The sequence below is a fragment of the Triticum aestivum genome, chromosome 1B (genome assembly GCF_018294505.1).
Source record: "Triticum aestivum cultivar Chinese Spring chromosome 1B, IWGSC CS RefSeq v2.1, whole genome shotgun sequence".
Lineage (NCBI taxonomy): Eukaryota > Viridiplantae > Streptophyta > Magnoliopsida > Poales > Poaceae > Triticum > Triticum aestivum.
Genome location: NC_057795.1, coordinates 167,125,600 through 167,136,960, shown reverse-complemented (window position 1 = coordinate 167,136,960; position 11,361 = coordinate 167,125,600).

Genomic DNA, 11,361 nt, shown 5'->3' with positions numbered 1-11,361 from the left:
AGCGATGCTCATTTCTCTCGTACACATAAGCACGTGTGTGTGAGGCGTTGGCTCTAACTGAACCCGAGCGAGGCGTTGGGCTCTAACTGAACCCGAGCGATTGCACTGCAGGCTACGCATTACTGAACCCGAGCGATCGATCGATGGCTGTTAACTGAACCCGATGGAGCGATTCCTTCGCTACTGCTGCTAACTGTAGCCGATCGATTGGATGAACAGTGAGTGTTGCGCGGGGGGGGGGGGGGGGGGGGGGGGGGTGGATGAACAGTGAGCGGTGGCGTTGCCTTTGGATGAACAGGACCCCGTGCTGTGGAGGGCTGGATGAACAGTAGACGGTGGAGGGGTGGTTGAACAGGACCCCGTGGTGTGGAGGGCTGGATGAACAGTAGACGATGGAGGGCTAGATGAACAGTAGACGGTGGAGGGGTGGTTGAACAGTAGCCGGTGGAGTAGTGTGCGGTGGAGGCTGGATGAACAGGAGCCCGTGGAGGCTGGAGGAGATCGACGGTAGCCCGTGGAGGCTGGAGGAGGTCGACGGTGGAGATGAACAGTATCCCGTGGAGTCCCGTTTTGCGGTACGCCACACCCCTCCCGATGAACAGGACCCCCGTTTCGACCATAGGAGGTCCGTTTCGTCCGTTTTATGGTACGCCACACCCCTCCCGATCAACAGGACCCCCGTTTCGACCGTAGGAAGTCTGTTTCGTCCCTTTTGCGGTACACCACACCCCTCCCGATCAACAGGACCCCCGTTTTGACCGTAGGAGGTCCATTTCCTCCGTTTTATGGTATGCCAGGCCTCGTTTCCATTGCCTGTTCCGTCCAAGCCCTCCCAATGAACATGACCACACATTCCGTTCCGACCCAGCCGGTTGGCTCCCCATGAACACGACGACGACGCTGTTTCTCCATTTCGACCCAGCCATGTACGTATGCGCGAGTAAGCGTTCGAGACCCTGCCCGTATGTACGCACGTGGCCGTATTTTCTTCCTTGCACCCTCACCGCTGTACGTATGTGTACATGCTACGTGCGCGCCTCTACTACGACACATGCGCGCCTCTACATCGACCAGTATATACGTACACGTTCGCGACCAGAATGACAACGCTATGTACGCTTCGACCAGGTGGGTCCCGACTGTCAGGTACTTCCTTGCTGCGAAGATGTAGCTGGTGGGTCCCAGCAGTTAGGGGGGCGAATCATTTTGTTTTTTTTTGCCTGGACGCACTTCCTTGCGTGCGAAGATGTAGCTGGTGGGTCCTAGCAGTCAGGGGGCAAATCATTTTTTTTGCCCGGATGCACTTCCTTGCGTGCGAAGATGTAGCTGGTGGGTCCCAACAGTCAGGGGGCGAATCATTTTTTTTGCCCGGACGCACTTCCTTGCGTGCGAAGGTGCAGCTGGTGGGTCCCAGCAGTCAGGGGGGAAACATTTTTTTGCGAAATATGGTGGCCTGTTCGGTGGGTCCCCGCTGTCAGGTGGAGGAATAATTATTTTGCGTGTAATAAGGAGGCACTTCCTTGCTGCGGCCGTGGACCCAGCTGTCAGCCTCTCCACGTATAGCCCACATCCGATGGAAGCCGTTCCTTGACCACGTTGACCACGCTGCGCCGAGAGCACCAGGGCGATGGACGACGGCGAGGCCTAGGAAGGGGACGACGCGGAGCCGGGGAAGACGCGGCAGTGGATGCCCACGCGTAGAGGAGTACGAGGGTTCACTGGTTCGCTGCGGTGTGAGGCTGCCGTCGCCGCAGAATAACAGGGGGTGTGCGTGAGTAGAGGGATGACCTGGCCAGCGGTGGGAGTAGTAGGGGGCGGTGAGGCCTCCGCCGCATCGTAGCCGGCCACAGGAGGCAGGAGCACGAGGCACGACCGGCGCTGGTTTGGGCGGCTGGAGCAAGAAGACCCGAGGTTGAAGAAGCACTACGGCCGTTGGATGGACATCGTACGGTCACTGGAGCTAGAATCATGCATATTGACTAAGTTGACAAAGCCCTCCATCCCCGTCAACTTAGTAGGCCCACAAGTCAGCCTGCCACTATACTGGGTCCGAGCTAATAGGGGGAGTATTCATTTTTTTGTGCGTAATAAGGAGGCACTTCCTTGCGTACGAAGATATAGCTGGTGGGTCCGAGCTGTCAGAGCCGGCCACGGGGAGGAGAGAGCAGGTAGTCCCGCCGGCGCTTATTTGAGTGGCTGGAGTAGGAAGAGCAGAGATTGAAGAAGCACGACGGCCGTTGGATGGCCATCCAACAGTCACTGCTTGTGCGTCAACCTTTTTTTAGGAAAGCCTCAAATCTGTGGAAAACAACATACAACCCATCTGCCATTATTTTTAATAATTTACAGCCCATTTGCTAGTTCTTAAGGTTTTTTTTGGAGCCCATATTCTTTTTGTTAGCATTACAGCCCATATTGTGGCCACGGTTAAAAAATTATACAAAATTTTGCATATTTCGGTGCGGTCCGAACTATTTTTAATCCCGAAATTTCAACTCACATTCAAACTGATTTTAAAAATAAATATATATCAATATAAAATCCAACAAATTCTCCACGCATAAAAATTAATGTAATTTAAAATCACGAAATGAAAAAAAGATATTTGAAACTAATTGCCGTTTTGATGTGTTTTAAAAATGTACAACCCATTTCTCATTACTGATGGGCCATTTTCTCGGCCAGCCAAATGAAAGCTCTCCTCGTCTTGAAAGATTTGCAGCCCAACAGGCCTGACAAAGCGACTTACTTGACAAAGCGACTTACTTGGCAAATCACAAAAAACTGGGTTGTGGCCGTGGACCCAGCTGTCAGCCTCTCCATGTACAGTACTCTTCCGATGGAATGTCGTTGACCACATTGACCACGCCGCGCCGAGAGCACCAAGGCGGTGGACGACGGCGAGGCCTAGGAAGGGGAGATGCTGAGCCGGGGAAGATGCGGCAGTGGATGCCCACGTGGAGAGGAGTATGAGGGTTCATTGGTTCGGCTGCAGTGTGAGGCTGCCGTCGCCGCAGGGCCTGGCTAGTGGTGGGAGTAGTAGGGGGCAATGAGGCCTCAACGGGAGCACAGCCGACCACTGGAGGCAGGAGCAGGCGGTCTCCCCGGTGCTGGTTTGGGCAGCTGGTGCAAGAAGAGCAGCGATTGAAGAAGCAGCAGGACCGTTCGATTCAAATCCAACGGTTACTGCTGGTAGAATCGTTTGTTGACTAAGTTGACAAGCCCTGCGTACGCGTTAATGTAGTAGGCCCACAGGTCAGCCTCCCAACCGGTGCGCCCCAGATGTCAGTGGGAGGAATCATTTTTTTCGCGTAATAAGGAGGCAGTTGATTGCATGCGGCCAGGCTAGCGGAGGGAGTAGGTTGGGCCGGGGAAGCCTACGCGGCATCACAGCAGGCCACAAGAGGAGGGAGCAGGCAGTCCCGCTGGTGCTAGTTTAGGCGGCTGGAGCAGGAAGATCAGAGATTGAAGAAGCACGTCGGTCGTTGGATGGACATCCAACAGTCACTGCTGTTAGAATCGTGTGTTCACTGACAAAGCCTTGCGTAAACAAGTCGGCCTCGAAATCTATGGCATGTACAACCCATTTGTTATTATTTTTATAATTTTTACTCATTTTCTAATTCATATGGAATTTATTGCAGCCCCTTTTCCATTTTTGGAATTGCCGGCCATTTTCTAGTCAGTACCAGGGTCAAAAAATTAACTAAATATGTGGGAAATTTTGAAAATTCGCAAATTTTTGCTAGGGAACAAAATATTCTTAATCCAAAAATTAATAGCCATACTAAAACAAATTTAAAAATAAATTAGTACTATGTCATGTTAAATCCAATGAAATACGTATAAGATATCAGTGAAGAACAAAATTAAAAAAAAACTAATATCCCATTTGCTATAATTTTTTTGGAATTTTCAACCCCTTTTGATATTACTTTTAACAGACATTGACCATACTCTTTGGCCAGGACGGAATGCATCCCTCCTCGTCTTGAAAGATTTGCAGCCCAGTAATTCGGAGAAAACAAATTGGCCTAGCTTGGGTATTCTTCAAAAAGAAATACTGGGCTACCTATTTCCCCAAAGAACTAGTGCATGAGCATTTAGCTTTATTTATTTATTTACTTATTTATGTTTAGGGGACCATGAGCATGTACCTGGGCCGGATTCATGTGAGAGCCTCCCTTCCAGTTAATTCTGGGCTTCTCTATTGGGCCTTCATCAGTGGGCTGCATGTTATCAACAAGTGGAAAATGTGTTCCGTACGAAAAATAGTATGAGCTACGTACGGTACGGGGCACTAAAGGATCGAACCGTGCAACTACTTCCAAAACATTGTGTTTGTCGTTCTAACAACACATTTATTCAACCAACAGACGAAATATACTACTGATTGTACATTGAAAACAGTAGCAGCAGCAACCAGGGCTGGGGGCGCAACAGAAGCAGTAAGCAGGCCAGAAGAGTGAAGACACAACTCTCTCTTCCAAACCAAACATCAGCCTGTTGGGGAACGTTGCAGAAAATTAAAATTTTTCCTACGGTTTCACCAAGATCCATCTATGAGTTCATCTAAGCAACGAGTCAAGGAAGTGAGTTTGCATCTACGTACCACTTGTAGACGAGTGCGGAAGCGTTCAAGGGGTTGGTGATGATGGAGTCGTACTCGACGCGATTCAGATCACCGATGACCAAGTGCTGAACGGACAGCACCTCCGCGTTCAACACACGTACGGTACGGGCGACGTCTCCTCCGTCTTGATCCAGCAAGGAGGAAGGAGAGGTTGAGGAAGACAGCTCCAACGGCAGCACGACGGCGTGGTGTTGTTGGTGTAGCAGTACTCCGACAGAGCTTCGCCAAGCATGTACGGAGGAGGAGAGGTGTTGGGGAGGGGAGGGGCTGCGCCTTGGCTTGTCTTTTGCAGCCCTCCCCTCGCCCCTCTATATATAGGAGGAGAGGGGCAAGGGGGCCGGCCCTCTAGGGCAAACCCTAGAGGGGGCGGCGGCCAAAGGGAGAGGGAAAAGGGGTGGCTTGCCCCCCAAGCTAGGGGGGCGCCCCCTTTAGGGTTTCCCCTCCCCTTGCCCTAGCCGCATGGGCCTAGGTGGGGAGGCGCGCCCAGCCCACTAGGGGCTGGCTCCCTCTCCCACACAGCCCATGTGCCCCCCCGGGAGGGGCGGCCCCACCCGGTGGACCCCCGGAACCCTTCCGGTGGCCCCGGTACAATACCGGTATGCCACCGAAACTTTCCGGTGTCCGTTTAACCATTTTCCTTATATAAATCTTTACCTCCGGACCATTCCGGAACTCCTCGTGACGTCCGGATCTCATCCGGGACTCCGAACAACATTCGGTAATCACATACTTGTCTTCCTGATAACCCTAGCGTCACCGAACCTTAAGTGTGTAGACCCTACGGGTTCGGGAGACATGCAGACATGACCGAGACGACCTCAGGTCAATAACCAACAGCGGGATCTGGATACCCATGTTGGCTCCCACATGCTCCTCGATGTTGTCATCGGATGAACCACGATGTCGAGGATTCGATCAAACCCCGTATGCAATTCCCTTTGTCAATCGGTACGTTACATGCCCGAGACTCGATCGTCGGTATCCCAATACCTCGTTCAGTCTCGTTACCGGCAAGTCACTTTACTCGTACCGCAATGCATGATCCCGTGATCAAACACTTGGTCACTTTGAGCTCATTGTGATGATGCATTACCGAGTGGGCCCAGAGATACCTCTCCGTCATACGGAGTGACAAATCCCAGTCTCGATCCGTGTCAACCCAACAGACACTTTCGGAGATACCTGTAATGCACCTTTATAGTCACCCAGTTACGTTGTGACGTTTGGTACACCCAAAGCACTCCTACGGTATCCGGGAGTTACACGATCTCATGGTCTAAGGAAGAGATACTTGACATTGGAAAAGCTCTAGCAAACGAACTAACCGACCTTTGTGCTATGCTTAGGATTGGGTCTTGTCCATCACATCATTCTCCTAATGATGTGATCCCGTTATCAACGACATCCAATGTCCATAGCCAGGAAACCATGACTATCTGTTGATCACAACGAGCTAGTCAACTAGAGGCTCACTAGGGACATATTGTGGTCTATGTATTCACACGTGTATTACGATTTCCGGATAATACAGTTATAGCATGAATAAAAGACTATTATCATGAACAAAGAAATATAATAATAACACTTTTATTATTGCCTCTAGGGCATATTTCCAACAGTCTCCCACTTGCACTAGAGTCAATAATCTAGTTACATTGTGATGAATCGAACACCCATAGAGTTCTGGTGTTGATCATGTTTCGCTCGCGAGAGAGGTTTAGTCAACGGATCTGCGACATTCAGATCCGTATGTACTTTGCAAATTTCTATGTCTCCATCTTGAACATTCTCACGGATGGAGTTGAAACGACGCTTGATGTGCCTGGTCTTCTTGTGAAATCTGGGCTCCTTGCAAGGGCAATAGCTCCAGTATTGTCACAGAAAAGTTTGATCGGCCCCGACGCATTGGGTATGACTCCTAGGTCGGTGATGAACTCCTTCACCCAAATAGCTTCATGCGCTGCCTCCGAGGCTGCCATGTACTCCGCTTCACATGTAGATCCCGCCACGACGCTCTGCTTGCAGCTGCACCAGCTTACTGCTCCACCATTCAACATATACACGTATCCGGTTTGTGACTTAGAGTCATCCAGATCTGTGTCAAAGCTAGCGTCGACGTAACCCTTTACGACGAGCTCTTCGTCACCTCCATAAACGAGAAACATGTCCTTTGTCCTTTTCAGGTACTTCAGGATATTCTTGACCGCTGTCCAGTGTTCCTTGCCGGGATTACTTTGGTACCTTCCTACCAAACTTACGGCAAGGTTTACATCAGGTCTGGTACACAGCATGGCATACATAATAGATCCTATGGCTGAAGCATAGGGGATGACACTCATCTCTTCTATATCTTTTGCCGTGGTCGGGCATTGAGCTGAGCTCAATCTCACACCTTGCAATACAGGCAAGAACCCCTTCTTGGACTGATCCATTTTGAACTTCTTCAAAATTTTATCAAGGTATGTGCTTTGTGAAAGACCTATGAGGCGTCTCGATCTATTTCTATAGATCTTGATGCCTAATATGTAAGCAGCTTCTCCAAGGTCCTTCATTGAAAAACACTTATTCAAGTAGGCCTTAATGCTGTCCAAAAGTTCCATATCATTTCCCATCAAGAGTATGTCATCTACATATAATATGAGAAATGCTACAGAGCTCCCACTCACTTTCTTGTAAACGCAGGCTTCTCCATAAGTCTGCATAAACCCAAACGCTTTGATCATCTCATCAAAGCGAATATTCCAACTCCGAGATGCTTGCACCAGCCCATAAATGGATCGCTGGAGCTTGCATACTTTGTTAGCGTTCTTAGGATCGACAAAACCTTCTGGCTGCATCATATACAGTTCTTCCTTAAGATAACCGTTAAGGAATGCCGTTTTGACGTCCATCTGCCATATCTCATAATCATAGTATGCGGCAATTGCTAACATGATTCGGACGGACTTAAGCTTCGCTACGGGAGAGAAAGTCTCATCGTAGTCAATCCCTTGAACTTGCCGATAACCCTTAGCGACAAGTCGAGCTTTATAGATGGTGACATTACCATCCGCGTCCGTCTTCTTCTTAAAGATCCATTTGTTTTCTATCGCTCGCCGATCATCGGGCAAGTCAGTCAAAGTCCATACTTTGTTTTCATACATGGATTCTATCTCGGATTTCATGGCTTCTAGCCATTTGTTGGAATCTGGGCCCGCCATCGCTTCTTCATAGTTCGAAGGTTCACCGTTGTCTAACAACATGATTTCCAGGACAGGGTTGCCGTACCACTCTGGTGCGGAACGTGTCCTTGTGGACCTACGAAGTTCAGTAGCAACTTGATCCGAAGTACCTTGATCATCATCATTATTTTCCTCTTCAGTTGGTGTAGGCATCACAGGAACATTTTCTTGAGCTGCACTACTTTCCCGTTCAAGAGGTAGTACTTCATCGAGTTCTACTTTCCTCCCACTTACTTCTTTCGAGAGAAACTCTTTTTCCAGAAAGGATCCGTTCTTGGCAACAAAGATCTTGCCCTCGGATCTTAAGTAGAAGGTATACCCAATGGTTTCTTTAGGGTATCCTATGAAGACGCATTTTTCCGACTTGGGTTCGAGCTTTTCAGGTTGAAGTTTCTTGACATAAGCATCGCATCCCCAAACTTTTAGAAACGACAGCTTAGGTTTCTTCCCAAACCACAATTCATACGGTGTCGTCTCAACGGATTTAGACGGTGCCCTATTTAAAGTGAATGTAGCTGTCTCTAGAGCGTATCCCCAAAATGATAGTGGTAAATCGGTAAGAGACATCATAGATCGCACCATATCTAATAGAGTGCGATTACGACGTTCGGACACACCGTTACGCTGAGGTGTTCCAGGCGGCGTTAGTTGTGAAACGATTCCACATTTCCTTAAGTGTGTACCAAATTCGTGACTTAAGTATTCTCCTCCACGATCTGATCGTAGGAATTTTATCTTTCGGTCACGTTGATTCTCTACCTCATTCTGAAATTCCTTGAACTTTTCAAAGGTCTCAGACTTGTGTTTCATTAAGTAGACATACCCATATCTACTCAAGTCATCAGTGAGAGTGAGAACATAACGATATCCTCCGCGAGCCTCAACACTCATTGGACCGCACACATCGGTATGTATGATTTACAACAAGTTGGTTGCTCGCTCCATTGTTCCGGAGAACGGAGTCTTGGTCATCTTGCCCATGAGGCATGGTTCACATGTGTCAAATGATTCATAATCGAGAGACTCTAAAAGTCCATCAGCATGGAGCTTCTTCATGTGCTTGACACCAATGTGACCAAGGCGGCAGTGCCACAAGTATGTGGGACTATCGTTATCAACTTTGCATCTTTTGGTATTCACGCTATGAATATGTGTAGTATTACGCTCGAGATTCATTAAGAATAAACCATTGACCATCGGAGCATGACCATAAAACATATCTCTCATATAAATCGAACAACCATTATTCTCAGACTTAAATGAGTAGCCATCTCGTATTAAACGAGATCCAGATACAATGTTCATGCTCAAACTTGGCACTAAATAACAATTATTAAGGTTCAAAACTAATCCCGTGGGTAAATGTAGAGGTAGCGTGCCGACGGCGATCACATCGACTCTGGAACCATTCCCGACGCGCATCGTCACCTCGTCCTTTGCCAGTCTCCGCTTATTCCGCAGCCCCTGCTGTGAGTTACAAATATGAGCAACGGCACCGGTATCAAATACCCAGGAGTTACTACGAGTACTGGTAAGGTACACATCAATTACATGTATATCAAATATACCTTTAGTGTTGCCGGCCTTCTTATTCGCTAAGTATTTGGGGCAGTTCCGCTTCCAGTGACCCTTCCCCTTGCAATAAAAGCACTCAGTCTCAGGCTTGGGTCCATTCTTTGACTTCTTCCCGGCAACTGGCTTACCGGGCGCGGCAACCTCCTTGCCGTCCTTCTTGAAGTTCTTCTTACCCTTGCCCTTCTTGAACTTAGTGGTCTTGTTGACCATCAACACTTGATGTTCTTTCTTGATTTCAACCTCTGCTGACTTCAGCATAGAAAATACTTCAGGAATGGTCTTTACCATCCCCTGCATATTGTAGTTCATCACAAAGCTCTTGTAGCTTGGTGGGAGCGACTGAAGGATTCTGTCAATGACTGCCTCATCAGGGAGGTTAATATTCAGCTGGGTCATACGGTTGTGCAACCCAGACATCTTGAGTATGTGCTCACTGACAGAACTATTTTCCTCCATCTTACAACTATAGAACTTGCCGGAGATGTCATATCTCTCGACCCGGGCGTGAGCTTGGAAAACTAGTTTCAGCTCTTCGAACATCTCATATGCTCCGTGATGCTCAAAACGCTTTTGGAGCCCCGGTTCTAAGCTGTAAAGGATGCCGCACTGAACGAGGGAGTAATCATCAGCACGAGACTGCCAAGCATTCATAATGTCTTGGTTCTCTGGGACGGGAGCGTCACCTAGCGGTCCTTCTAGGACATATTGTTTCCTGGCAGCTATGAGGATGATCCTCAGGTTCCGGACCCAGTCCGTATAGTTGCTGCCATCATCTTTCAGCTTGGTTTTCTCTAGGAATGCGTTGAAGTTCAAGTTGACATGAGCGTTGGCCATTTGATCTACAAGACATATTTGCAAAAGGTTTGAGACTAAGTTCATGGTAATTAAGTTCATCTAATCAAATTATTGAATGAACTCCCACTCAGATTTGACATCCCTCTAGTCATCTAAGTGTTACACGATCCGAGTCGACTAGGCCGTGTCCGATCATCACGTGAGACGGACTAGTCATCGTCGGTGAACATTCTCATGTTGATCGTATCTTCCATACGACTCGTGTTCGACCTTTTGGTCTCCGTGTTCCGAGGCCATGTCTGTACATGCTAGGCTCATCAAGTTAACCCTAAGTGTTTTGCATGTGTAAAACTGTCTTACACCCGTTGTATGTGAACGTAAGGATCTATCACACCCGATCATCACGTGGTGCTTCGAAACGACGAACTTTAGCAACGGTGCACAGTTAGGGGGAACACTTTCTTGAAATTGTTATAAGGGATCATCTTATTTACTACCGTCGATCTAAGTAAACAAGATGCATAAACATAATAAACATCACATGCAATTATATAAAGTAGTGACATGATATGGCTAATATCATATAGCTCCTTTGATCTTCATCTTCGGGGTTCCATGATCATCTTGTCACCGGCATGACACCATGATCTCCATCATCATGATCTCCATCATCGTGTCTTCATGAAGTTTTCACGCCAACGACTACTTCTACTTCTATGACTAACGCGTTTAGCAATAAAGAAAAGTAGTTTACATGGCGTTCTTCAATGACACGCAGGTCATACAATAATTAAAGACAACTCCTATGGCTCCTGCCGGTTGTCATACTCATCGACATGCAAGTCGTGATTCCTATTACAAGAACATGATCTCATACATCACAATATATCATTCATCATTCATCACAACTTCTGGCCATATCACATCACATGACAATTGCTGCAAAAACAAGTTAGACGTCCTCTAATTGTTGTTGCATCTTTTACGTGGCTGCAATTGGGTTCTAGCAAGAACGTTTTCTTACCTATGAATAACCACAACGTGATCTTGTCAACTTCTATTTACCCTTCATAAGGACCCTTTTCATCGAATCCGCTCCAACTAAAGTGGGAGAGACAGACACCCGCCAGCCACCTT